Consider the following 25997-nt stretch of genomic DNA (forward strand, 5'->3'; position numbering starts at 1 on the left):
CTTGTTCATTTGTACTTTTCTTTTACGCCACCAGTCCATAGCCAAAATAAGAAAATATCCTTGTTACAGGATATGCAGCAATGCTCTGACCATACATTAAGCTACAGAGAAGCTGTCTTAGGTTTGACGAGACAAATACTGTTTTTCATATCAGACTGGGATTTTTTATGGCATAAACACAGAGGGTCAAATCTGTCATTTTAATATGGAATGCCATTGTGCACAACACACAAACACTTATGGTATAAAATAAATGTTGTAGCTACATGCAGCTTTACTCTCAAAGCAAACACATCTCTCAAGAGGTTATATTCCCAAGTAGCACACTGTTGTGATCTGACATAAAACATCTATTATACAACTTGTATAATACTGGCATGGTAACATTCACTTCAGAAGTAACTAGTTTTAGAATAACAATAATAATAATATTAATAATAATAATTTGCAAAGTGCTGGCTGCCATTCAAAACTCTCCTGAAACCACTCAAACTGCTTGGCTGAATAAACAAACAAACAAACTGCTTGTTTCTTCCCTCTGCTTCCCTCTGCCAAAAATACAAAAAAGTTTCTAATGGATGTCATTCTGATATAGCCATTTGTATTTTACCAGTTCCAGAGCCTATTTCAGAAAATCTAAATGTTCTATAAAAGAAATACTATTTGTTGTGGTATGGCTCATGCTAAACTCTTCCCCTACTAGAACCTGAGCAAAACACAAATACCAGATTCTTACTGTGGTCTGGATACAAGTAATTGTATCCAGTAATTATTGTTCCTCCAGAAATTCAAAGTGGATAAAATCTTTTCAAATTATACTTTTCATTGATTTCAAATATAATTCTTGAAACTTCAAACAGTGTGAGTTGTCTTTCTGCACCTGCCTCAAAATATTTTAGGAAAATTCTGTTGTTAAACCCTGTATTACTGCCATGTTAGTGAAATGTATTGAAAATAAACCTTGAAAAGTGCAGGAGAGATAACTTGGAAATAGTAAATGGACCAAGAGAAAGTTCATATAATTGGAGTACAAACCTTGTGTTGGTGGCTACTGAGATAGGAAGCAACCACAGCACAGTCTGGAATCTACCAGGAAAATGCCTTTCACTATATGTGGTCCTAAATTTTGTAGGCAGAAAAAAACCACAGGAGGGATGAAAAACAGCTACAAAGCCTCCTGGGAATGAATGCATCTGCTACTTTGAAATACATGTGTTTCTATTTTCCAAATTATATCTTTAACACAGAGCTGGCTTCCGCCTCCTGTCAGCAAATGTTTTCTTTATTTTAAATTGAGAGTCAGTCTGTGTGAGAGAGAATGACATTTTACTGGAGCATCAAGTTTCCATAGCTCTAATTAACAGATCATCTCTGTTATTTTCAGTCATAGCTGGTCAGATAGCCCTAAGAGAAAGCTGTTAGAATACTAATGTCATGGCCACCAAGTTCATCTTGGCTTCATACACCCACATAGAAAAAAACAAAGCTTCAATACATTATACAATTCTGTGTTAAATCAAATGTTTTCAAAAGGCCTATTTAGGATAATTCACCTGGATTAAGATCCTGCTTTTTAATCAATGGATTCTCAATTTACATCTGCATGCTTTCTTTATTTACTAGATACTGACATGCAGCATTAACAGATACAGCACTGTCAGTTTGATCCATTCAGCCCAAATATTCCTGGAAGCACTCACATCTAGAAATGTGACCCACCAAACCCTGCTCAGCTGCCACCTGCTTTGAGTGACACTTGAGTCCATGACATGTGCCCACCAACCCTGCTCCTCTCTCTGCCCCTTCAAGGGATTCAAAGAGGTTTAAAAGTGAATTCAAAAAGTTCTGTCTTTTCTTCACAAACTTCTTAAAAATTATCTTTCATCTGGCTTTAGCAATAATAGGAATAGTCCATGGGTAAGGGAACAAAAGGTTTATGACCTAGGGTTATGTTTGTTTTGTATGTAGATGTTCAGAGTTTTCCCAATTAAGTGTTGGCTTTAATTATGCCATCCATCCTCAGTTGGGAGACACTAGTAATTTATCAAGGTGTTTCAACAGAGGATGTATTCTGCAGGATATCACAGTCATGTTCAACCAGTGCAATTTGAAGACATTAATTATTTCAAAAATAATTTTATATACACTTAATATTTAAAATCCCTGGTTTTCAAAATGTGGAATCTAAGCTTTATCTTAGGTTTATTACATTACATTAATGTTTCAATTTGAAGGAATTTGAAAACCAAAAAAATTGCTACCTACATACTAGAGATTGAGTGAAGTTTAGTATTTTCCAATATTTGCTGAAAGTCTTCCAAAAGGCCACATGGCTTAGAAGGAAAAAAGCAAAAATACTCCAGTCACAATAATAAGAGTTTGTGAGTAATTATATAGGTTATTCCCTAATGCAAACAGAACAAAAGAGTGCTTCCTCAACTGTGTATTCAGACAGAACAATTAAGAATACAATGGTACATCCCAAACAAAAGAGAAATAATGCATTTTTTTTTTACAGATTCTCACACTCCAGAGTCCTGATTTTCCTTTATTCACATTCTGGTTGAAGTCTATAACAGCTCTGGAGATGGATTTCATTTATGTGATCTTCATTACTTCACTTCTCCTTCTAAGTCCTCCCTGCTCATTAGCTCTGAGAGCCAGGGCTTGTTAATGGCCCAGCAGTCATATGATAGATCAATAACTTAATAAGGGCAAAACTTTAAGTGCAGGGGGAGAGTAGAGGAAGAAGGGGAAAAACACTTCAAAATTTACATTTGTTCCTCCCCTGGTAACAGATGTGAATCAAATTCTAGCAATGTGAACAGGGAGTTCTGGATCAGGTCCTAAAGCCTACACAAAAATCCAGTCGGATTAGATGATTATTTCAGTTCTAAATCCTGGTGTTCATCCTAACCCTGCTCAGCAGCTGGTAGAAATCCTGGTGGTTTCTAAGGTTGGATAAATGAAAGCTCCTGTTAAAATCTGGTTTAAGGCCATGATCAATCATGCATTGTTGTATACTACATGACCTTTTTTAGTACCAACTGTTTTCACAAAGAATCCTTTCTGCTGAGGAACTTGGATGAAAGGTCTTTTTCTTTTTTATTATTATTTCAGTGGGAATTAGATGTGCCAAATGATCTGACAGCCTGCATCATAGTGGCTGCTAAGCTGCATGATAATAATACTACAGATATGATGATAATGGTCCACAACAGTGTACATTAGCATATTTTTCTGATCTGATAGGCATCCAACAAGCAGTTATCAGTCAGGAAAATGGTGCAGGGTTAACTCTTTAAATATCTCCTAGGTCAAGAATCTCTGCCTTTCCTACAACACAGAATACTTTGATTGCATGCAATGAGCCTCATGAAGATGAATACAACTGTAGCACATTTACGGGTGTCTTTCACCTCTCTGGGTTAGACAACATTAGTGTGATTTGGGCACATTTGTAATATATGTTGTCCTTTTCAGCCACAAAAAACAGAAGCTATATCAGAAGAAGCCCCATGAGTCTCTAAGTAAATGCAGGGAACTCTCCTGCAGCAGCCAGCTTTAACGAGGTATTGCAACTGTGTATTTCAAAAGCAAAAAATCCAGCAGCTTTCTGAAAAACAACACCCTCATCCCATTCTCAGCAGTGCTACAGCCTGACATGTATCATCTGGCTTTGAAGTTTTTCTGGAAGGATACCGTTTGACCTAACCCACTGGAGGTAAATCATTATATGATTTAATAGGCACAAGTGCTTGTTAAAAGCTTTGCCCAAGCAGGCAGTTTTACATCCACAGCAAACACATCCTGTGTTATTTCTAAATATTCATTTGTCCATGTATTGCTTGCTATAAGTTCCCTGTTGTTTTTGACTTAATTACCTTTCTGTAAGCATCATGCAGTTTTAAAAAGAAAAAAAAGACATTAGACTTAGATCACCCCTCTTGTGTGGGATTTTTCCCCATCATCTGGTTTACTACAGCTCTGCTGTATTCAGCACCCAGGGTGGTGGGTTTCTCATTGGCCCCTGTGCGCAGAGGCTGCTCCTGTCAAGGGGAACTTTTCTTCCTTAATCCACACATCATTCTATCCTCTTCAGCTTCCTCTTGTGAACTTCCCTCTGAACACTTACAGATTCACCTAAGGGCAGTAGCTCACACTCTGCTTAAGTGATTTATTTTTCTTCCAACAGATATAGATTTTCACTGGATTGTTAAAGTCAGCTTGGTTTTAATCAGGACTAATAACCTTCAAATAGCATTTTCTAAAATATGCGTTCTAAAATATGCATTTACTGATTCTTTCAAGCCATGTATAATTAGAAATATTTCTGCTTTCAATATGCATAGCATTTTTTATTATTCCCTTATTTCTGGAAGAAATGTGCATTAATTAATAATTTTAAAATAAAATCAGGAATTCTCTCCTATAAAGAACTGCAAAGAAATCTTCATTTATGAAATATGTTTTTAGTATTGATATTGTATTAAATTTGCTGGCTTGGTGGTAGTTGGATGCATGCCAATGATAAAAATGCATTCTGTTGTTAATATACACATAATTTAGCACTTTATTTTGAATTTATTACTCATTAATGAACCCAAGTATATAAAGTAAATAAAGCATTCCGTAACACACAACAAAATCTAATTGCACAGAAAAAGAAGTGGTAACATGAGACAATAAGAAATCATTTAGATTAAACTAATTCTACCAATGATTTTAAAGAATTAATACTGCAGGGCTGTTCTACACTGTGTTCCCATTCAAAGAAATTACATGCCACATAACAGAGTAACATTGCAATGAATGAGCACCTCTGTGTTTTGGGACAAAGAAACTGACTTCATGCTTTGTTTTGAAGTGCCTTCAGAAATCTCCTTGGTAAAATTCATACCCTCTGCAATTCCCAGTGAGAGTGGTTAATCTCCCATATCAAGTTCAGGCATTAAAAAAAAAATAAATATATATATATATATATACACAAAATAATAACTTAATTTATTTTGCTTTATTCCTCTAACTTCAAATCAGTGCTGAACAGTTGCACGTTATGTGGCTCAAATCATTCAAAAATAGTATTGGGGTTTTTGTGTTGGACTGACATGGAGTTTTCTAAGACTCACATTCCACCAAGCACTTAACATCTCTCATCCACAAAACTGGAATGTTAAAAATTGAAATAAATACTGAAATCTGGAATGAACAAAGACTATAAATTGGCAAGCTAAATTCTTGTATGAAACACAGAAGGCCATTTTTTATCTCTCTCTTCCACAGATGACCCACTGCACAGTGAGGACACCAAACTACCTCAGCACACCTCTGCAAGGCTTTCCATTTATAAGTCTTTTCAAGGTCCCTAAGTATACTCTGATAAGGAAAACTTCACTTCTAAGTCTTTAAGAGGCCAGCCTCTAAAGATACTAAGCAATAACAGAGCAATTGTGAATACTGCTGTTTTTTTAAATATAGAAAGAAAGCTTTCCTCAATGTGTGACTGTTTATGATTTATCATTCATCTTTAGAAGCTGCCTGTGTGTCCAGAAATTCAATTTAAGAAGCAATACTTTAAAAGGCAGCCACGGGAGCAGCAAGAGGGCTTTAAAGTGACAAAACATCTATTTTCTTGGAAGTCATTAGAGTTAGATGTTTATCTGCATTTCACATGTCTATCTGACAATTCCTTTTGTTATTTTCCATCAAGCATTGTTCAGTTACAATGTTTTTTAAAAAACTGGATTATAAGGGTGGGTGGGGAATTGAAGAATGGGGTCTGTCCTGTTGGCTCAGGAGCAAAGTGCTATGGGCTGGCTGGCAGAGACTTGCATTGAGGAAAGCAGTGGCTGAAGTAAAAGGGCATAAGATCAGCTTATGCAAAACTCCTCTGGAGCTGTGTTTCTCTTGGGAAAGGAGGCCATTTAAAAAGCTGGTGTATTCACAGCAGTGACACAGATGGCCAAATAAATTTAAATTTTTTCTAAAATTTTGTGCATATTTAAGGAACTATTAGTGCTTGCCTTAAGTCATCTTTCACCCTTTAAATCTGACCCTTTGCTCAAGTTAAGCATATCTAAATTGCTACCTCCCAAAATTCCTCCTCAAGAGTATTCCAATAACTCTCAGGATACCTCTGATGGTAGACACTGCAGTAGAGAATGTGCAATTCACCAATGACCTGCAGGCACACAAACAGAAGAAGCAAGGAGAGAAGAATTTAAAAAATAATTAGGTTTTTCCATTCTCTTCTCTCATCTTGTTCTTACCAAATGAAAATTTGAAGAAAAGGGTTTCATCTTGATCTACTACAAATACCTTTATCCCTCCAGAGAGGGCATCTGAAAGTTCTTTAATGACAGAACTGTGTTTTCCAAAATTGTTATTTCTTTACGAACAAAACACCTAAATAGCAGTTGTTTGTGTGGGGTTTTTTTTAATACATTCTTCTTAGTGTAAAACGCCCCAAATGAAAACATCCAAACAAGCAAAAACAAACAAGTAACTAAGACTCAAACCAAATACTCCACTATCATTTGCTTAACTGGGGAGACAAAGGGGATGGAAATAGATGATGAAATAAGAAGAGAAAGGAAAATATGATAGATGAGTAAACTTTCAGAAACCAAGCTGATTAAAACCCTGGACAAACACTTTATTTAGAATTTGCTATGTTTGCCCTTATTCAGGGGCAGCAGAGTTACGCCTGCACTTCAAGAAGCTTCAGAAGATCATTTTGTTTAATAAGCTCAAAGATCCGAGAAAAACATTTGCTGGGAAAAATACCAGAGGAGCTTGGCTTTCAAAGTGATTCAAACACAGCTTTTTACTACAAAGTGTCTTTTCAATTAGGATGCTAGGAATCAGAGGAGGATAAGATGTAAGGTAATGAGGGCAGGCATGACACGGCAGCCTTAGGGCTCCATGGGATTTTCCTTCAACATTTGATTCAACCCCTTGGAGAAACCTGCAGTGAATCTGATAGCTTCCTTCTCTTTCCCCATGCCTCAGCTTTCAGGTCTTGTGTGCTCTGTCATATCTTTGCACCTATTGTGCACACACCAGCACAATCATAAAGCTTTTGTTTCCAGTTCTCCATTTTATTATTTAACAAAATAAAATAACTTTAATAACATGAAGCCAGGCCTGTTTTCAAGTTACTAGGAGATTAAATGAGGAAGGGAGAGACCATCTGAAAGTCTGTGTGTTGGAAACATCAAGTAATGACCTTTATTACTAATGACCTAGGCCCTCCAGCAATGAACCTAGACAACACTGATTAAGAGAGAAGCCTGCTGCTTTTTACAGGCATATAAAATAAAAGGAATCTTTGTGTTAATAGAAAGGAGTATGACACAGAAGGAAATGTAAAAATGAATGAGCTATAAAAAGAAGGGATTTTTCCTCCTCTCTGGAAGACAATAAGAAATTAATCTAGAGATATAAAAGCTTGAATCGTAGTTTTATGCACCATTGCAGAAGCAGATCTACACAAGCTAATGTTAACTAAATCCTTTGATGTAGAGTTGCAGAAAACAGACAATAACTTTTTTCCAGGTGTGGTATAGAATAGCAGTTTATTCTTAAAAACAATATTAACTGCCTCCCTTAGTGTAAATAACTCATCCTAGGAGCATTTTTGCATCATATGCCCACTGATTTAATAAAAAAAAAAAAAGGAAATCTTGCATATTGCTACTTAAAATGTAGCTAAACTTTCCAAAAGGCTCATCTATCTTTTTTTTAATGTGAATACCAAGTCCTTAGACTGGAAGAACGTTGTGAATAGTGACAGGACATGACTGATTGTTGCAAGACAATTGCTGTGGCAATATGTCTTCAATTGAAAATGCTCCTATCTAACCTATGCCATTCCCAGTTCCACACTATAGGAGCATTAATAACACATAAATCTTTTTATTATCAAACAGTTACGGCTCAGTTCCATCATTAAGAACCCAAGCATTCATGTTCACCTTTATAACAGGCACTAGATGCAACAAAGGAACTTGGAAGAGAATGTTACCAAAAAAAAAAACCAAAAAACCAAAACTGCAGAAAAAAATGACAGAAGGAAATAAAGGCTGTAAGCAGGGAAACTCCAAAAAGATAAAGTGGATAACAAGTGACAGCTAACATCAGAAGACACTTACTTGTACTTACTTGTCCAAGACAATTTGGGGTTTACCAGCTAATAAGGAAGAATACAAACTCCCCCAGCAGCTTCATCTGGCTACTTCTAATGCTATGGCTATATAAAACATGGTAGAGCCCAGGTGATGGTGAATTATGAAAACCTTCTTCTTTGTTTTATTTGCAATGAAATAAAAATATTTGGTGTTCTTGTTAGGCAAAGAGGGGATCCCCACTTTTACCACAAGCAAAGGGATTTCAGCTTGGAAGTTCGGCTTAAATTATTGCAAACCAGCTTGGTTCTACATCTACTCTGACAGCTTTCATGAATAACTATTTTTCACTCTTAAACTGCCACTCATAAAAACTGAATGAGTTCATGAGTGTGGGATGACTTGCATTATATACTGTGCTTGGCTTAGAATATTCATTTTTATTTTTCTTTTTCTATTCAACACAAATTTTTACTTGGATACTTAAGCTATATACAGTCCATAAAAAGTTGATAACTTGAAAAAAAAATTGAAATTATGTTTTCAAAATAATAATTTCAGATGCATCTATCCAGAATAATTGATGTAGACTGCTACTCCAAAACTTTCAGCACTTGCTAGCTTTCCTATCCATTATGCCACAGCCTTCAGAATAGCATGTAGAGCAGCCAAGTGTCAGCCTGAGTGCAGAGCTCCGATAAAAGGGGCCAAGAAATCTCAAGGCACTCACAGCTGTGGTGGCAGAAAACATGAAATGCCAAAGGGAGAAATTAATTCAAGTACAGAGTCACTGCAAGTTTAAACTCTCAAGAGAAAATAAATATAAAGTAATCAGAGCAGAGCAAGTTGTCTGCTGAAATACTCAGCCTTTCCTTGTCAGACTGCTATTCTGAACAAGCACCACCCAGGTTAGAAAACAGTGCTATCACTCAGCTCTTACTACCACCCCAAGCACAGCTGTGCCTCTGAATTCCCTGGATGGGATCACCTTTTTTCAAATACAGTGATGCTACTTGACAGATGGGCAACAAATCTGCCTTCTGGCCAAGGTAAACCAGTAGTTTACAGACTCCTGGAAATTTTGTTTCCATTAGAGAGTCAACGAGTGTCTCTCACAGCTGTAAATATCCTACTCCTTTCAACGAACTCTCGATGATGTACAAACACCTGCTGAGCTTGATGGTGACCCAAACTCAGGCTGTCTACAGGACAGGGCTTGGGGTACTCATTCCCTCAGCTGATATCCTCCTCAGCTTCAAAGGTATTCACAGTGGGATTCCAATGGCTCCTACTGAACATCCAGAACCTTCAAAATACAGTTTATTGCAAAAATAGAAACAAAAAAGAAGTTTAAGAAGTACCCAACTAACTGGACCAATGTACCATGAGAAGGGACACTCCACACAGACTGGACAACTTCCTGCTAATTTAATTTTTGTGATCAGGCTAGTTTGTTTTTCATCTGGGAAAATTCTAAAAAATTGGAAAATAACATCTAAAGAAAATAAAAAAATAAAGATCTTAAACATTTTGTTTCCATTGAAAACAATTATTTGAACTGATGGCCAATTGAAATCAATGCCATTTGCTGCTAATCACTAGTACTTACAGTTGTAAAAGTCTAATTACACAGTTATTTTAAAAGATTGTTTTTCAAACTATTAAGACAGATTGATGTACATGAACCACAAATTTGACTGTAAAAGCCTTTATTTTAAGCAATGGTATGCAACTCTGCATTAAAAAGAAGAAATTCCTAGAGCAATAAACTATTATAACTCAATTTAAATAAGGTTTCTACTCAGCTTTTATCTGTGCTCACAAAATGCTGGGACAGCATAGATTTTCTGTATTTTGCAGCTGCAAGTTCAGTGTATGCCTGAGTTGTGCTAATATCTATCTCTCCAAAAGCATTAGCAATGGGAACAATTCTATTTTTTGTACACATTAAGAAACTAGAAATATGCATGACTGGTTACACAGATGTATTTGTAACTGAAAATGGAGAAAAACATAAACATATGGCAAGAATCAAAGAGATGAAACTCCTAAAAATCCCATCTTCCATTTTAAATGGTTTTACTGTACTGAGGTAGTCTTCTTGGACATGACAATTTCTAACAAAAATGCAAGAGTTCCAGTATGGGACAGCACCTTAATAACATTAAGGTTAACATATAATAACATCCTAATAACATTAGGTTAGGAACACCTAATCTAGCAGCATTAGATTAGAAACTCCTACATCTTCCTCACAAAACAGCCCCCAAAACAGAGGATGTAATTCAGTCTCCCCACACTTCTGTGCCATTTCACAGGTGTGTCCCGTCCAAGACATTTTGATAATAAAACAAAAAACAAAAAAAAAGACAATTCCTTTTTTTTGTTGACAAAGAATTTAAAAAGAACTATTGGAAGAGTAATATCATCTAGAACTTACTTCTGTTATTGTATCCTAATGAATATTTCTCATAAAACCAAAAGAACCCTGCTGATGTCCTCTGGGATAAGTCAGAAGATCTCTGCCCACTCTTCCTAAAAAGTTCACCAGTTTTTTTCCTAAGCTTACTGACTGCATCAATGTTATTGGGTGCAGCTCCCATTAAATCACTTGAAATTTGCTGGTGTGTTATGTATGCGACTTAGGAAGAACTGCTATATATTCTTCTGTAGATGTGTGCACTATACTGTAATACTATTACTGACTAGCAGCCTAACAAGGAAACATCTGTTTAAGTTTAATTAAAAGTAAATTTAGCCTAGTTTTTACTACAGGTAGGAGGGAAGCATGTTGCACAAAACCAGTTGCTTTACAACCATCATAACGTGACAGTGGTAACACTACACAACTCATAGGTTATAACCAAAAGACTGTAACACCGCACCAGGACCCCTGTAAGATATGTCACAGCACACAGAAATTATGGTGCTTGTCCCAAGAAGTTTACAACCCAACTGTTAGGAATTCAACCCACACAGAGTAAAACAGCGTGGGAAAGGAGCTCATAGCAACAGAGAGCACAGGATAATACCTACCTAGCCTCAGTTTAACTAAATTGCAAATCCTATTGAATGGGTAAAGCTCTTCAAGTGCTACTGCTAGTAAAAATGCAATCCTGTCCTAGGGACAGGAATGTTGTGTGGATTCTCAGCATTGCAGTATCTAAGCATATTATTCATTTTGCTTTGTTTTATGGAAACTGTGGAAATTTTGTACAACTTATCACAGCTGCATGTATATCAGTATATAAGTACATGGTAAGAAATAAAAAACCCTTTTATAAGTAAGAAGGCTATTTTCTCTGTGTTGTCTTTGTTGCATTTCATAATCACTAACAAACCCCAAATCAGTGGTATGCAGCTGGTCTAGGTGCTGGCAGGTTGGTTTTTTTTTTCCCCAAGCAAATGGAAGGTTCATGTTTCCTCTCTATAAAAGCACCGAGTTTGCTATATGGGTGAAAACAATAGTAAAGGGTTCAGCAGTGGCTGGACAAGAAATCATAATTTCATTCCTTTTATAATAATCCAAGCAATCTCTTACTGACACCTATCATTTTCCCCTGCCTACTGTCTTTCAAAAGACAATTTGGAAAATGCATTAAAATTGAGGTCAATAACTGACAAACTGAGCTTCCGCAAACCTGCTCCAAGCACAGGCATTTGGTCACACAGCAGCTTCCCAGCTGTTACCAGTTTTCTGGAGAGGCTACAATCTTCCTCAAATGGTAACACAGTATTTCACACCCCTTTCTCATCTTCATCTTGGCACCTGTATGGCTTTGGGAAGAAAGATGTTTTCTCTTTGTGGGGTCAATGATGACAACCATCTACATGGCAAATCTTCTGCTTGTGCTGGAGCAGCAGGCAGGAGACCCTGTCATTTTCATAATTAGTGTGAAAGCACTAACAGGCTTCCAGGAGAGAAGTCCAGGAGAAGGCTGGCAGCACTGAGAAAAAGTCATTTTGCAACAGAAAAAACTTCTGAATTGAAAAAGTCCCTGCTCCCAGATACCAAAACCCTTCGAAAGGTGGGCAGTGTTCAAATCACACTAATTGAACCTGCTGTTTCTCTCCTGAGTACAGATTAGCAAGACTCTGCTCTGCCACATTATTCATTTATTTGGGAGACTGTAACTGTTCCTAGGAAACAAGAGCTACTTGATTATTTTTCTACAGACTGTACTGTGTGGTGTACACAATACTGCATAACTCCTCCTGGGAAAACAGTAAAATAATTAATAAATTGATTTTTTTTTTTCCTCAGCAAAACCACATTAACCAAAAAGAATATGCAGAAAGAAGCGAAAACTGAAAGTCCTGTAAGATTTTCATGAGCATGCAGTTAACAGGTTGTGTGTTCTTACACTGCAAATTATTCTGGGTTCAGACCTATTGAAATTTAAATAAGTACCACCCTCCTTTTATTCAAGATCTTCAAGGATGCAAATAATTTTTATTTAAAATCATGATTGTGCATGTCAGAACAGATCAATTTAGAAAAAAATCTTTCCTCTGCTAGTTGAAATTCATATCTTCACCAATTCAGAGGCTACACCTTAGGTTACACCTCTCCCTACTGGTATGGGAACTTAGCCCTGCTTCAGTCATGTCAGATTCTTAGTCAAGTCACCAAGAAGAGATGAAAGCAAAAGTACTCTTTTTTGGGCAGAGAACTCAAAAATACTTGGATACTCTTATTCAGCTGAAAACTTTCTTCTGTCCCTCTCATATCCCCATCAGGCATCTCACCAGACATTAACTTCCTGCAAACAATTTATCACTCCCTAGAGCTGCAAAACTGGAAGGGAATTTTAAGGAAAAGCAGCACATGTTATTGTATTATTAAAACCTCTTACCCAAATCCCAGTAGAAACCACAAGTATAACATCAACTACAAAAAGTTTGAGTCTGTTTTCAGTGGCAATTCAGGAACAGCCTGTCCGTAGGACTTCCAGCTTCTTTCAAGTGCTTCACACATTGTTATCCAAATGTCTTGTTTGAACTTCTTGTTAATTTTCCTCTGAAACATTTATCTTTTCATGAGATTGATAAGCCAAATGCTATCAGTAAAAGTCTGCTTTGCTTTTTTGTTTTGCTCATTATAAAAATGAAAGGCAACATTTCAAATTTTTAGACTTTTTTCACTTTTTATGCAAAGTAGTTTGTTTTCCATTACCAAAAATGCAAATATAACTTGACTTTCTCTTTTCTGATGCTTTGCCATAAGCATCTCAGAAAAATAAACAATGTCATTACTTTCTAGTACAGTTCACTTCTTGTTCTTCAAAAAGAGCTGATCTATTTCTGTAGTCAATTTTGAATAACTGGCAGAGATGCTTCATCAGTCCGCTCTCGATATCAAAATTTTTGGGAGAATAGACCTAACACAACTATAGCCTCAGTACATTTTTACTAAAATATTGCCTCATAGACTTCATTTGTATTAAACAGAAATGCTGCTACAGAGACTGCTTCCATTTCTATTTTGCTGAACAAATGAGGAAACAATGAATATTCATATTTCTTTCAGCTAATGAACAATCCAAACATGGACCGCATCTCTGTGCCAAGCTGAAACACAGTGAATCGTTCTGTGGTTCAAGAGGAATAGGGAACTGGAATGGGGGAAGGATGTTCTATTTATTTCATGCTCTGGATTTAAGAGCATCTATATCATAAAATATCCCATTAATACCAATATTACTGTTTTAGATTCAGATTTTGCAGATTCCATGTCACAGATATTATGTTCATATCATTCTCACTTCCAAGCATTAAATATTATTTTACAGAGATGGAACAAGACAGCCCCAAACTTGCATATGAGAAGGGACCAAGGGTTTTAAAATGTTTCAAATTATTTAAAGAAAGAAACAAAATAAATACATATTAGAGGGTCAAGTAAGAAAAGCTGAAAATTAGAAAAAAATAATGAAGCTGAAAACAACTGAGCAACTTCTTGTTATTAGACTTTCAAGTGAGACAAGTGGAAAAACTCCTTAAAAAAGACCACACGATGCAGGCAGAGTATGCCTTCATGTTGGAAGATGTCTTGGCAGCACATATCAATTAGAGCACAAAGGCAGCTATCATTTACAAAGAACATTGCATTTGAAGGTACTAAAAAGCCATGGACATGGAGCAAGGATGCAGAACAACCTCCACTCTTCAGAAGTGAAGGTAAGGTGATTATAGGAGACTCTTGCTTCCATAGATGTCTCCCCCTGCATTCTCCACACCTTTGTTTTTTCCCATTGCCTCACTAGCAAAAAAATTTTCTTTTTCCCTACAGGTTAATTTTGTAACATCTTGTCTATGAAAAAATTGCAGATAATTGTCCAGCCTTCATCATCACCTTCATATATTTCCTTTTGTCTCCTCTCCATATACACCTTCTTCTCCCAGCACAAGGACCTGAAATGGGGCTGATTCAGTATTTCTAATCTCTCAAAGATATATTTTGCCTTATTTTCTCTTTACAGCAGAACTAATATCTAACTGATTTTAACCTATAAGGGACTTTACCCAGTGTCATGCAGACGGGAAACAGATTGAAGCATCCTAACTCATGCTTCTGTACTCTGTATTATCTCTTCACAGGTGGAATTTTGCCATCAGAAGTGCTTAAGCTGCCCTGTTGGATGCTTATGTAATATGTAGTCAAAGCCAGCAAAGTGCAACAAGGTTGGATTATCTTAAATAGGACCCCCCAATTCTATCTTGCACCCTGCAATCTGGAACAAAAATATCAATGAAAATTTGAAGCTAAGAAATTATAATTTACATTTTGAACATGTGCATAGCACTTCTGTCTGTAAATGCCCAAAACACTATGACAGCAGACTCAGTCCTTCACACGGAAAAAACAAGAGAAAAACAAATATTCTAAAGCTCAATGATGAAGGATATCACTTTATTCTACTATAATTCTATTCTATTCTATACCTACCATATTAGAGCACACTTTAAATGAACAGGCAGCCATAAAAGAGCACAGTTTTTCTATGGAAGCATTTTTGTATTAGCAATAAATACAGTACACATTTTAAATGCAGAAATACTGCCAATGTGCAAAGAATTTGTCTCTATTATAAACATGGCCACCTGTTCACTGTCTCTAATTCTAAACTACGAGTCAGTTGGAAAAGAGGAATTAATTGGCAAAAACTTTCTGAGATATCAAATGTTTGGCTTATATTAAGCCAGTTCTACCCAAGCTGGAGAGAATCCCCCTCTCTCCTCCTGTTGCACTGGAAATAGGTATCACAGAAGTCACATACCTTTACACTCTTGGCACAGTGAGTTATTATAACATTTATGATAGAAGAAAATAGGCCATAAATTGCAGTAACTTGTTGGGAACAAGATGCCTTTTAGAATCATAGAATGGTTTGTGTTGGAAGAGATCTTAAAGATCATCTGGTTCCAATCCCCTGCCATGGGCAGGTGTCACTAGAGGACACAAAGTATTGCGAAGGTTCCGAGATAATCACACACACAGATGCTTTTCATGTGGCAAAAAATAAAAGCCTTTATTGCTGGGTTTTAGAACCCTTATATAAGCAGTTCCAGTCAGGTCACCCTGACTGGTAGAAGGAACAACACCTCCTTCATCCTGTTGGTGGGACAAGAGAGAAAACTCTCAGAACATCTGTGTCTTGTTTTGGGAAAGTAATTCCTTATTTACACAAATAATCCTTGAGCAAGAAAAGGTTCCCAAGACTTTCCCTTGGGACAGTCAGTCCCTCAGAGCTTGAAATTCTCTCAGGTTCAGAAATCATGTCTACAGGCAGAGACACCTTCCACAAGACTACGTTGCTCAGGGCCCCATCTAGCCTTGCCTTGAACACTTCCAGGCAAGGGGCATCCACAATTTTCCTGAACAAATTGTTCCAGTGTCTCACCAAGAAAGAAAAAGAAAATGAAGTGGAGGTTCAGCGCTAAGAGACTCCAAAGCTGCTAGATCTGGAGCCAGCCATGCTTCACTGTCACCTTACTGGCCCTGATGCAGAAAAGGCCAATTCATGAGCCTAATTCTACCTGCTTGGATTAGATTTGCTGATTTCTTTAGGACAAGTCACAGCATAGGAAATTAAATACTGATAAGCATGTTTCCTAGCTATCAGTAACACTGGAGAGTTCATAATAATTACCTTGCAGTGTTCCATTACACACATATTCATAATATACAGATGCAAATAAGCATATCTGCCTGTAGAGTGACAGATCAATTATCCCATTTTTTCCCTTACATTGGGTCATCTTCAAACCATTAGAGAATCAGCTCTTGGCCATAAAAATATTTTCCAACACTGAGATTCAAAAGTTATACAGATTTGAGACACAAAAATATTAATTCTTTAGATTTTCTAAAAACCAAACTGAAATAAGCAGGTGGTTTTTTTCTGTCATTGCCTTAATTTAATATTTCCTTCTAGTCCTGCTTATGTTATGCAACTGCACTGTGCTGGTGCCAAATTAAAGCACCTTTAAAATTTCTCAGCTTTGAGAAATACGACTCCAGTCACTTGCTTAACAAGTTACTCATGGAAATTAACAGAGATTTCCTTAGGATGAGGTTATCATTGCTTTATAGTACTTTGCCTGATGGCTTCTAATTTTCATCAGGATGGTCCTGCAAAGAGAAGGGACATTTAACTAATATTGTCCTTTGCAGGCTGTAATTACTGAAAGTATATGTAAAGTACAGTGATGTTAAATCTGATAGTGTTGCAATGTGCAATAACCATAGACACTAATTAGTACTCCACTGACTTTGTTTTCCCAATAAAGCAATAGAGCTTTATACACATTCCACTTTCTTGTGCTCCCTTTTCCTTATTCCCCTAAAGCTGCAGAATTATCTTGCTAACCAATCCAAATTCATTCTGTGTGCAGCTATAGACAGAGAATCAAACTCAGGCTAAAGCTGGTGCTTTTCCTGCTGTCTATCTGGGAGGTTTTTAATTACCTTTTACGGAGACCAGTGGGTTTGTTACTCCCACTGTAGGAAAGTGAAAAGAAAGGGAAAAGCAAAAAGGGAGAAGACAAAGTAGGCTACTGAATTCCCAGCCTCTCTGCCACCAAAACTATTTGTCACACCAAAGTGTGTCACACTGAGAAATGGTGTTTGAACTGAGCATAGAGGTATTTGGGTTTGAAAAGAAATGTTTACTCCATGAGAACACTCAAGCAGTGGCATGGGTTCCCAGGCAGATTGTGCTATCTTTGCAGGTTTTCAAAACCCAGGAGAATAAATCTGTGAGCAACCTGGACTGACTCCAGAGCTGACCCTGAGGTTACACTGGAGATTATCTGAAGCCCTTTCCAATCCAAGTTATTCTCTAATCCCTGTGGTCAGAGGACACTCATAGAAGTCTACTGGGTGAAGATGAAGTTTAAAGAATCTTTGAGACAGTTATTTTACATTTTCCAGCACCAGAAAAGCTGTTGTGCTCTGTCCAAATCTTCTCTTTCTGCTGGTGGTTAGTACTGAGGGCACCAACTGAGGGTGAGTTTTTGCACATTTTTAGGCATGAATTACTGTTAGTTTGTGAGGCAGCAGTCCTGAGCACTCATACTTAAGAAACAATACTTGCTCTGCAGAAGTAGTGACAACTAATTAAAAACCAAAACAATCAACAAACTCCAAAAATACTACTTAAAAGGATCCACAGAAAAACTAGAAGACAGTTCTTCACTCTGTTTAAGAATATTAGCATGTCTCACAGAGAAAAGGAAAAGGAAAAAAGAATAGTATACTATCTCCTTAAAAACTGTGAACACCTCTGTTTTTCCTGTCTCTTTTCTTAATGTATTCAACAGTCATATTTTCTACCTACTCTTAAAAAGCATTCTGCATGAAATAACAGATAATAAAGATATTTTCAAATAATAGAAGTTTCTTTTTGTGGTAATTGTGAGAAATACAATGAAATGTGCCATTAAGGGAAAACTACAAAATACTAGAGATGGAATTAAATTTCCTCTCTCTGCTGAAACTTGTAGAACACTAAAAAGAAAGAATTTTCATGTTTACTCTTACCTTTAAAAATAAAATTGTATATTCACTTCTAATATTCTCCCTTAAAACTCCAGCATGAGAGTTGCCATCACCACTGCTTCTATTTCTAGCATTGCATGATCAATTCAGAGATGTAGGAACACAGCATCTCAGCTGATATATCAGGGCCAAAATTCCCAGTGAGAGCATTCACTTCAAATAATCTCCATCTCTCTATAAATAGTGTGCCTGCAAGAGGAGAGGGCAGGGGGACTCATTTCCTTTCATTCACCATGTGTCTGCCTTGTCTCCTAAACTAAGCTGTTTAGATCAAAGACTTCCTCATACTATGCAGTAACACAGAGCATAGCACACTAGGACTTGAATCGTTCTTGGGACATATACCTGCCACATCTAGACAAAAAAAAAAAAAAAAAAAAAAAAAAAATTTAAAAAAATTTAAAAAAAAAAAATCAGCTCTAGAGGAAAATATAGGCAGCTGAACCAAAGGCTTTCTCACCATAGAGATGGCTTTGCAATGGTAAACAAAGAAATTTCTTTCAACCCATAGGCCATTTTCCACTTGTTTCACTAGACTGCATAAAAAGAGGATTTCCTGCACTTTGTCAATTTTAGATGCTCTGCTCAGAATCTCACAGAAGAAATGACCAAATTTGATGAGGCCTCACAAGTGCTGTAAACAAACTTTGCTTCAGTGAAACTTTATTAACACATTAGAAACAGGCAGTACAATGGCAAAGATCCTGATGGCTACAGATGCTACATCCTAAGGCTACTTATTATAAGACATAGGAGAAGGAGTGGGAAAAAGGAGAAATACCTGAGAGCAGGATTCAGGTATTTGGTGAATTGTTTTATACCAACATCAAAAAGTGCTAAGGAGAGGGATGATGCCTCATGCAGATTTTAGTTTGACTTCCATGAGAAATTCCCAGCTATTTGCCTGCTTTCAAAGTTCAGCCCTTTGCACCAAAAGTGATTTCCTGAAGCAAAAAAATGTCACGCTTCCTACACATCCTTGTGGGGACTACTTCCACATTCATTGGAAAGGAGAGTTCCTGTTTTCTTCCAGATGGGTGCTCTAAACAGCAGCACTGTGGGATTATTCCCTCTCTTTCCCTCTGGCCTAATTATTTTACAGGCAACTGACCTTCACCAAGGCCTCTCCCTCCAGGTTATTAAGCAGGTGATGAAGGAAGAGAGGCCAGGGACAGCTCCACTACAGCCACTCCAGATCTGCAGATTTATCAGCTCCTACAGGCGCTGTGTGAGCATGGCTGAACTGCTGGCAAGCATTGACCCAAGTCAGCCAGAGCTCGGCACCTCACTCGAGGCATGACAGAGGCAGCTCAAGTACACTTGCATTGCCTGCCAGAAAGCAGATCATCATCATACACAGGAGGAAGCAGAGAAATTCTACATAGAGCAAGGCCAGATCTGGGTTGTTTGCCCTTCAGATTAAGCTAAAAATTCTTGCTGAACCTGTGCCATGCATTGAAGAGTCAGCCTTGCAGAATAAACCGCCAGTACACTCAGGAGTGCCTGAATTACCTATGATTCTCTACGTCATTTTTGCCCTCCATTTTTCCAGATATTAACAATATTTGCTTTTGTGAGATCTCATATACAGTGAAAAATTTCTTCTCCAGAAGAAATAAAGAAAATCCTTCCTAAAAATTATTTTGCTTTTAGGGGCTAGGATTTTCTTATGATTGAGAAAGCTTGGTTCAAACCACCTCTTCAAGACTGGGTGACCAATACTTTTACAGTGAGTCTTTCACATCCTAAATGAGTGCCCTAGCTGTGTTCCAGGAGGAGACAGCAGTTAATCCCAGTGGTTAGATAGCCCATACTCCTCAACACACAAGTATACCTCTTGACAGGCACCGCTAGATAATATCTCCCAGACTACACTATGGATGGTGCAGCAAAAAGAAAAACTAGGTTTTGAGACCCTTCAGGTATAAGCACAGACTGCTTGTCACCATGAGAACAGGAGCAAATGGCTAGGAAACTGCATGCCTACAGGATTTACTGGCAATGTAGTAAAGGCAAAAAATTCACAGTATCCAATTTATGCATACAAGACATCTCTGCCCCCCCCCCCCCGCCCCGGTTCTTTAGATATGGAATTCTACTGTATAGTTAAGCTTCAGCAATTAAGACTGCTGTAAATATGTAACTACCTTTTAAGAGAAAGAAGCCTACAAGTATGGTCACAGCAGTAGGGTTACTGCATGGCCAAGCTCTTAGTCCAGCTCTGATTCACACTGCCTCTGTAGATACTTATTTATCATTTATATGCCTCTATTTTCATCTGCAAAGGGAAGGCAGTACCTGTTTTACAAAAGGTGCAGGAAAATCAGTACTCAGTTAGTACTTGTAAAGTCTCTGGTCCAAATGGACCACTTGCTTTTTCCCCAAAGTATACACCAGTGCAGGTCTCATCTGGAGCTGTGCCAACACAGCGCATGTGCAGAAATTTAGGAGCTGTGAAGAACTGGTGTGGCTTTATTTAAATGATCTGACCTGAGGTCAGATCTGTGCAGAAAACCCATCCAACTGTACACAGGAGAACACTCCCTGGTGTTCTTCACCAGGTTTCCAGAAGACAAAGAACTTACAACTGGAACATGTTCAGCACAATACCAGTGAGATGGTTCCAGGTGTGAGGAAAGGCTGAGGAAAGCAGACTTGTCCAGCATGGACAAGAAGAAGACGAGAAGCAAGGGCTTTGATGGAATATAGCAGCAGCCTTACAGTACCTGAATTGCACAATGGCATCTTTCAATAGCCTTTCTAACCCTGTCAGGTGAGACTCACTGCTCATCTAATGCCAAGAGACAGCACTTCACAGAGGAATAGTGGGGTACTGCTCCACATGAGCCTCCCCTATGTGTCGTAAGGAAAGGCACCACATCTTCAGGTGTGATGGGGGAGCTGGAGGTGCCTGTCTCGATCACTCGTTCACAATATCAAAGAGAAGTTTAAGCAGAGAACAAAACAAGGCCTCTTGCCAAACCTCAGTCTCATACCCATAACATCAAGCACCAAATTTCTTAAGGAGCTCTGTGTGTGTGTGTATGCCTTGTCATATTCCTGCTTGTATCATACAGACATGAAAAGAAACAAATTCTTATGATTTCATACAGAGATTTTACTTCATAGGCTCCCGGCAAATGTCTCCTCAGTTGGAGGGGAAAAAAGGAAGAAGAAAAATTCTTCAAGTCATCAGCTTTGCACACATCTTATTATAGCAGCCTCTGCAGTGAAATTCATGCATGCTGATGACAACGCTGGTACACACACATGTCATCTGAGCTGTTTATAGCCATTCTTTCATTTAATGCATCTCATCTGCCAGGTTTTCTTGCAGGTTTTGTCTGTTTTACCATGTTACCATTTAAGCCTTTATCTATAAATCAAACTGAACTATAAACCACTTTGTCATCTTTTGTTTTGCAACAGATGTACAGCAAGCAGAGACTGCTCCTGAATAGGAAAAAATGTGAACACAAATACAGGCTGGGATATGCACAGGAACTCTTAAAAGCCAGTGTGGTTTTTCTTACTGATAGTCAAAGGTACAGAAGGATGACTGCTAAAATAATGAGAGGTAGAATAAACCAAGATGATAAAACTCTTTAGATTGTCTCTATAAACAGGGAAAGGATATCAATCTGAGGGAGTGAAACAGATGATTTAGAGTGGAATTGTTTTCAGAAGGCTCCTAAAATATGGACACTGAAGTGGAAATTCAGCTGCATAAAAGAATAACATGATAGAAATTTCTACTATGTTTATAAGCTTTCATTGGCAAGCTCTGATATTCAGCAACACACTTTGACCATTCCAGCATCTGTGACACCATTACTACTGAGAAGGTCCCAAGTAGCTACATAACTTTTGTTCTACAACCAGTAAGAGAAAATTCACAACTTAACCAATGTCCAGTTCAAAGGGCTTCAGAACACCTGACTTTGTGCTGATGGAAAAATTTATCTCTGCAGTACAGGATGCTGGGGTTTTTAGGTTTTCTTGCTTTGTTTTGACGCTATTAATTTCATTTATTATTAGCACTCCTCCTCTGGAGGAGATGAGTTGATACAAAACACAAATTACATATTTCTCCCAGCAAATGAGCAGATGCTAAAGTGCAGTGCTGTAGACAAAGAGCAGCCTGGCTGGCTTTGGCACAGACAAAATTCAAACTAGAGTCATGGCACACAAGGTCAGATATCTCAGTAGATGTCTTGTCCGACTCAATGTATCCCATCCATACATCCTTAACTAAAGAAAGAAAGGAAGGAAAGGGAGGGGAGGAATAAAAGATATGTCTATAGCAAAGTATATATTACAAAAGCAAATAGAAGCTATTATTAGGAATTTTCATTAATATCCCTGATGACAGGAGTAGTCATTAGGGATAGTATAGTCAGTAAAAATCACAGGTGCTTAATTTTTCTTCTTTCTTTATTCTAGCAAAATACTTAAAATAGAAAGTAGCATGTACATTTTTATTTGTACTGTCATGCCCCATCCAAATTCTAGTCTTCTCTAAGACGACGTTCCAACCACTAGAGATTTCCAGAAGACTCAAAAGCCATCCTGACCAAGGACTTGGGCCAGACAAGTAATTAATGAAAAATACACAAGACATCCATACAGTCATATTTCCATTATTCACAAAGCTATGAATTTCTATTCCCATATGCACAAACTTGTACTAAGACCATTAAATTTCTAGAAAAAATGCCTAATTTCTCATCTCCCATCTCCAGCTGATATTTACCTTAACGACCTTAGATATTTAATTCATCTTTTCCTCCTCTATTCTAGCTGAAAAAATTCAGCTAGAGATTTCTGAAAGAATGTAGGACACTTTGAAGTTCTTCAGAAAGCAAATCAAAATAAAAGCCCACACCTCCTTTTGTAAGCAAGGTTCTGTAACCTCCTCCAGCTTCAGATGTAAGACACTTGACTTGCCTATGGGATATAGAGTCATATTCGTTATTCCTTACTGCCCAGGAACTGTATATATGTTATGTATTTTACTTAAAAATATAATCCAGTTATCAGCTGGAAAAATTCAGAGCAGTGTGGGAGGGAGGCATCTATTTGACTGACGAAAATTAATCTTGGACCTATAAATGCCATTCTGAAGTAAAATTTAATCAAATTGTTCCACCAAAATTCTGAGCTTTTACTCTATTCCCCAACAAACACTTGTATTCTCTATGAAATCCTCACCAAGGTTACACCACTGCCTTCTCCTAAAACTGTCCTGCCAATCCAACGGTACACTTGGATTTTACTGGATTCTGATAGCAAACCAGTGCTAGAAAGACTTGTTTTAGAGACACACTAGTTCTAATGTTAGCGTTCAGGAACACACACAACCACGAATGGTTATATGAAGGTGCTTTATTTAAAGATCTCTGGGTGTCAGGGGTACACATACCCAAATCTGACCCAATTTGGGTTTTTGAGTTGAACATATTTTATACTCTATCATTATGCAACTTACATATTAATTATTAAACTTACATTGTTCTATTGTATGCATTGTTTTTACCCAAGCATGAATTTCTCGTGATCCCCCCTTAGCCCCCTAACATGGTTCCCCATGTTCTCTAAACAATAATTATATCTAATCACATCTAACAATTGTATCATTTATCATATATTGATTACACAGGTGCAGCTTGACCTGGTCTTTAGCAAGCACAAGACCTAACATTTCCCAGGGCCTGCTTTTCCCAGGGCTTTCCAAACCTAAGTCCCCGAATTTTCTAAGATTTTAAGACCTTTTACTATCACTAATATCTTTCACTAAACATTTAAGAATACTAAATCTAATCTACAGTTACAAAGATTAAAAATTCAACCTTAAGAAAATTCACCAGGCACAGGAAAGTAGGTCCTTGCCCATGCATTTCTTTCTTTCACTTGAACAGGATTTCTTTCAGTGTTTAATGCAAGTGAAGAATTCAATCAGTTATCTTAATTTCCTTGCTTTTAAAAATACAGTCTTTTGACTGTGTGACTACAATTTGGTACACTTTTTCTCCAAAATTTGATTAAATACCTTCATATTTCCTTTAAATGTAATAATTGTGGTTTTGATAGAGCATCCTGAGATTTTTCAGGTGTCACACTAAGCAGGAGTAGAAGCATTTATTTGGGGAATTTTGCCTCTTCCCTAGTTAATTTTAAAATCTGTAGCATGCAAGAGGGGGCTGGGGGGAACCATCAATATAAGATTTTTTAATGTTAATACTTGTGAAGTTCATTTTAGTTTTGCTCACTTAACATACTGTACCTAAAGCAAAAGATATTCCAGTCCTGAAAATTATATTTTCTTATTTATTTACATTTACTTGCAGCCAAGTATAAGACAGAAGCCATATTTTCCATAGGGTACTGCAACTGGCGATTGAGGTCTGATTCTGAAATAAACAATATTTCATATTTGCGGGTTTTAATATCAGAACTACTGTAGACAAAACAGTATTTACTCTAAATTAATTTCTCTGACCAAAGTAGTATTTATGCTAAAAAACAGGTCAACACCATGCAAAATTTCATAGTCCAGCTGATACTTGTAATTTTACAGAACAAAAAGCTAATGATTCTAGTCTGACTGTCAAAGCAATTTCTGAACAGTTATCAACAGTTTGCATGTATTAGTATGGATACAACAATTCTAACAACATTTGGTGCTTGCCTCCTATAATCAAGCTCTTAGGAAATATTTACAGACACTCTAAAGATGATTCAGGTTTTGAATAAAAGCATCTCTGAGTGTCCAAGTGAACAGATTAATAATGCATATAATTTTACCCCAGGTATTAATTTGCATGTTCCTGAGTGCTGTAAGCATGAAACACTGTTTTCTAAAATGGAGCCCAAGTCGAATATTCAGGGCTTGGGACATGATTTAGGTCTTGCTAGAGAGCTAGCTGTGAGCACAAGGCAAGAAGGCACAGATGGGAGAAATAGCCAGCCCAGTAGGAAATCAGAACTCCAGTGCCTGCAGCTATCCAAGGCAGGCATGCGGCAGCAGCCACTGCATACCAAGCACCAGCTGATCTGAATGAGGAAACGGAGTACACGGGAACAAGGAGGGAAATGAGACAAAAAGAAAGATAACAACTAGCCTCATAATTACTTGATTACTGAATGGAAAAATATCACTTAAGAAACAAGATGTTGTCACTGAACTGAGAAACAGAAGCTGCTGGTCTCTGTAGGATTCAATTAAAGTGCTTCAAGTTTTGCTTTCAGACACTTTGAGATGCCTGCTGCTAACAGGATCTTGTTGGACTTTACTACATCTGGAAATTCTGCAACCAAGCCATGACAAGACATGATACTTTTTCTGAAGAGAATGTTTTCTTTTATTTTATTTTCTCAAAGCTCCAGAGCACAAGTCAATTAAGACACAACAGAAGTTTTTCAAACTGAGGTTGTACTGAAGGGCATCCTACACCACAGAAGAACAGATAATCATCTTAAGTACAGGCTTCTCTGGCTATCCAAAGATCAGTACTAATGTGTCAACCCTCCAGCCAAGCCAAGCACAATTCACTGGAATGTTATTACTCTGCAAAAAGGAAAAGAAAACTTCATTAGCCTGAAGAGTTTCATTTACGAATGCTGCTTTCACAACAGCACAGAGGGCAGAAATACCACCCTGTTTCCTGGTTTCAGCTGTGATAAAGTTAATATTCTTCCTGATAGTGGTATAGAGCTGTGGTTTGGATTTGGGATGAGAGAGAATGAGGTTTGTAGCACACTGATGTTGTGGTTGTTGCTAAGCAGTGATTAAGGACCTTCAGCTTCTC

Source organism: Poecile atricapillus, chromosome 4 (genome assembly GCF_030490865.1).
Source record: "Poecile atricapillus isolate bPoeAtr1 chromosome 4, bPoeAtr1.hap1, whole genome shotgun sequence".
NCBI lineage: Eukaryota > Metazoa > Chordata > Aves > Passeriformes > Paridae > Poecile > Poecile atricapillus.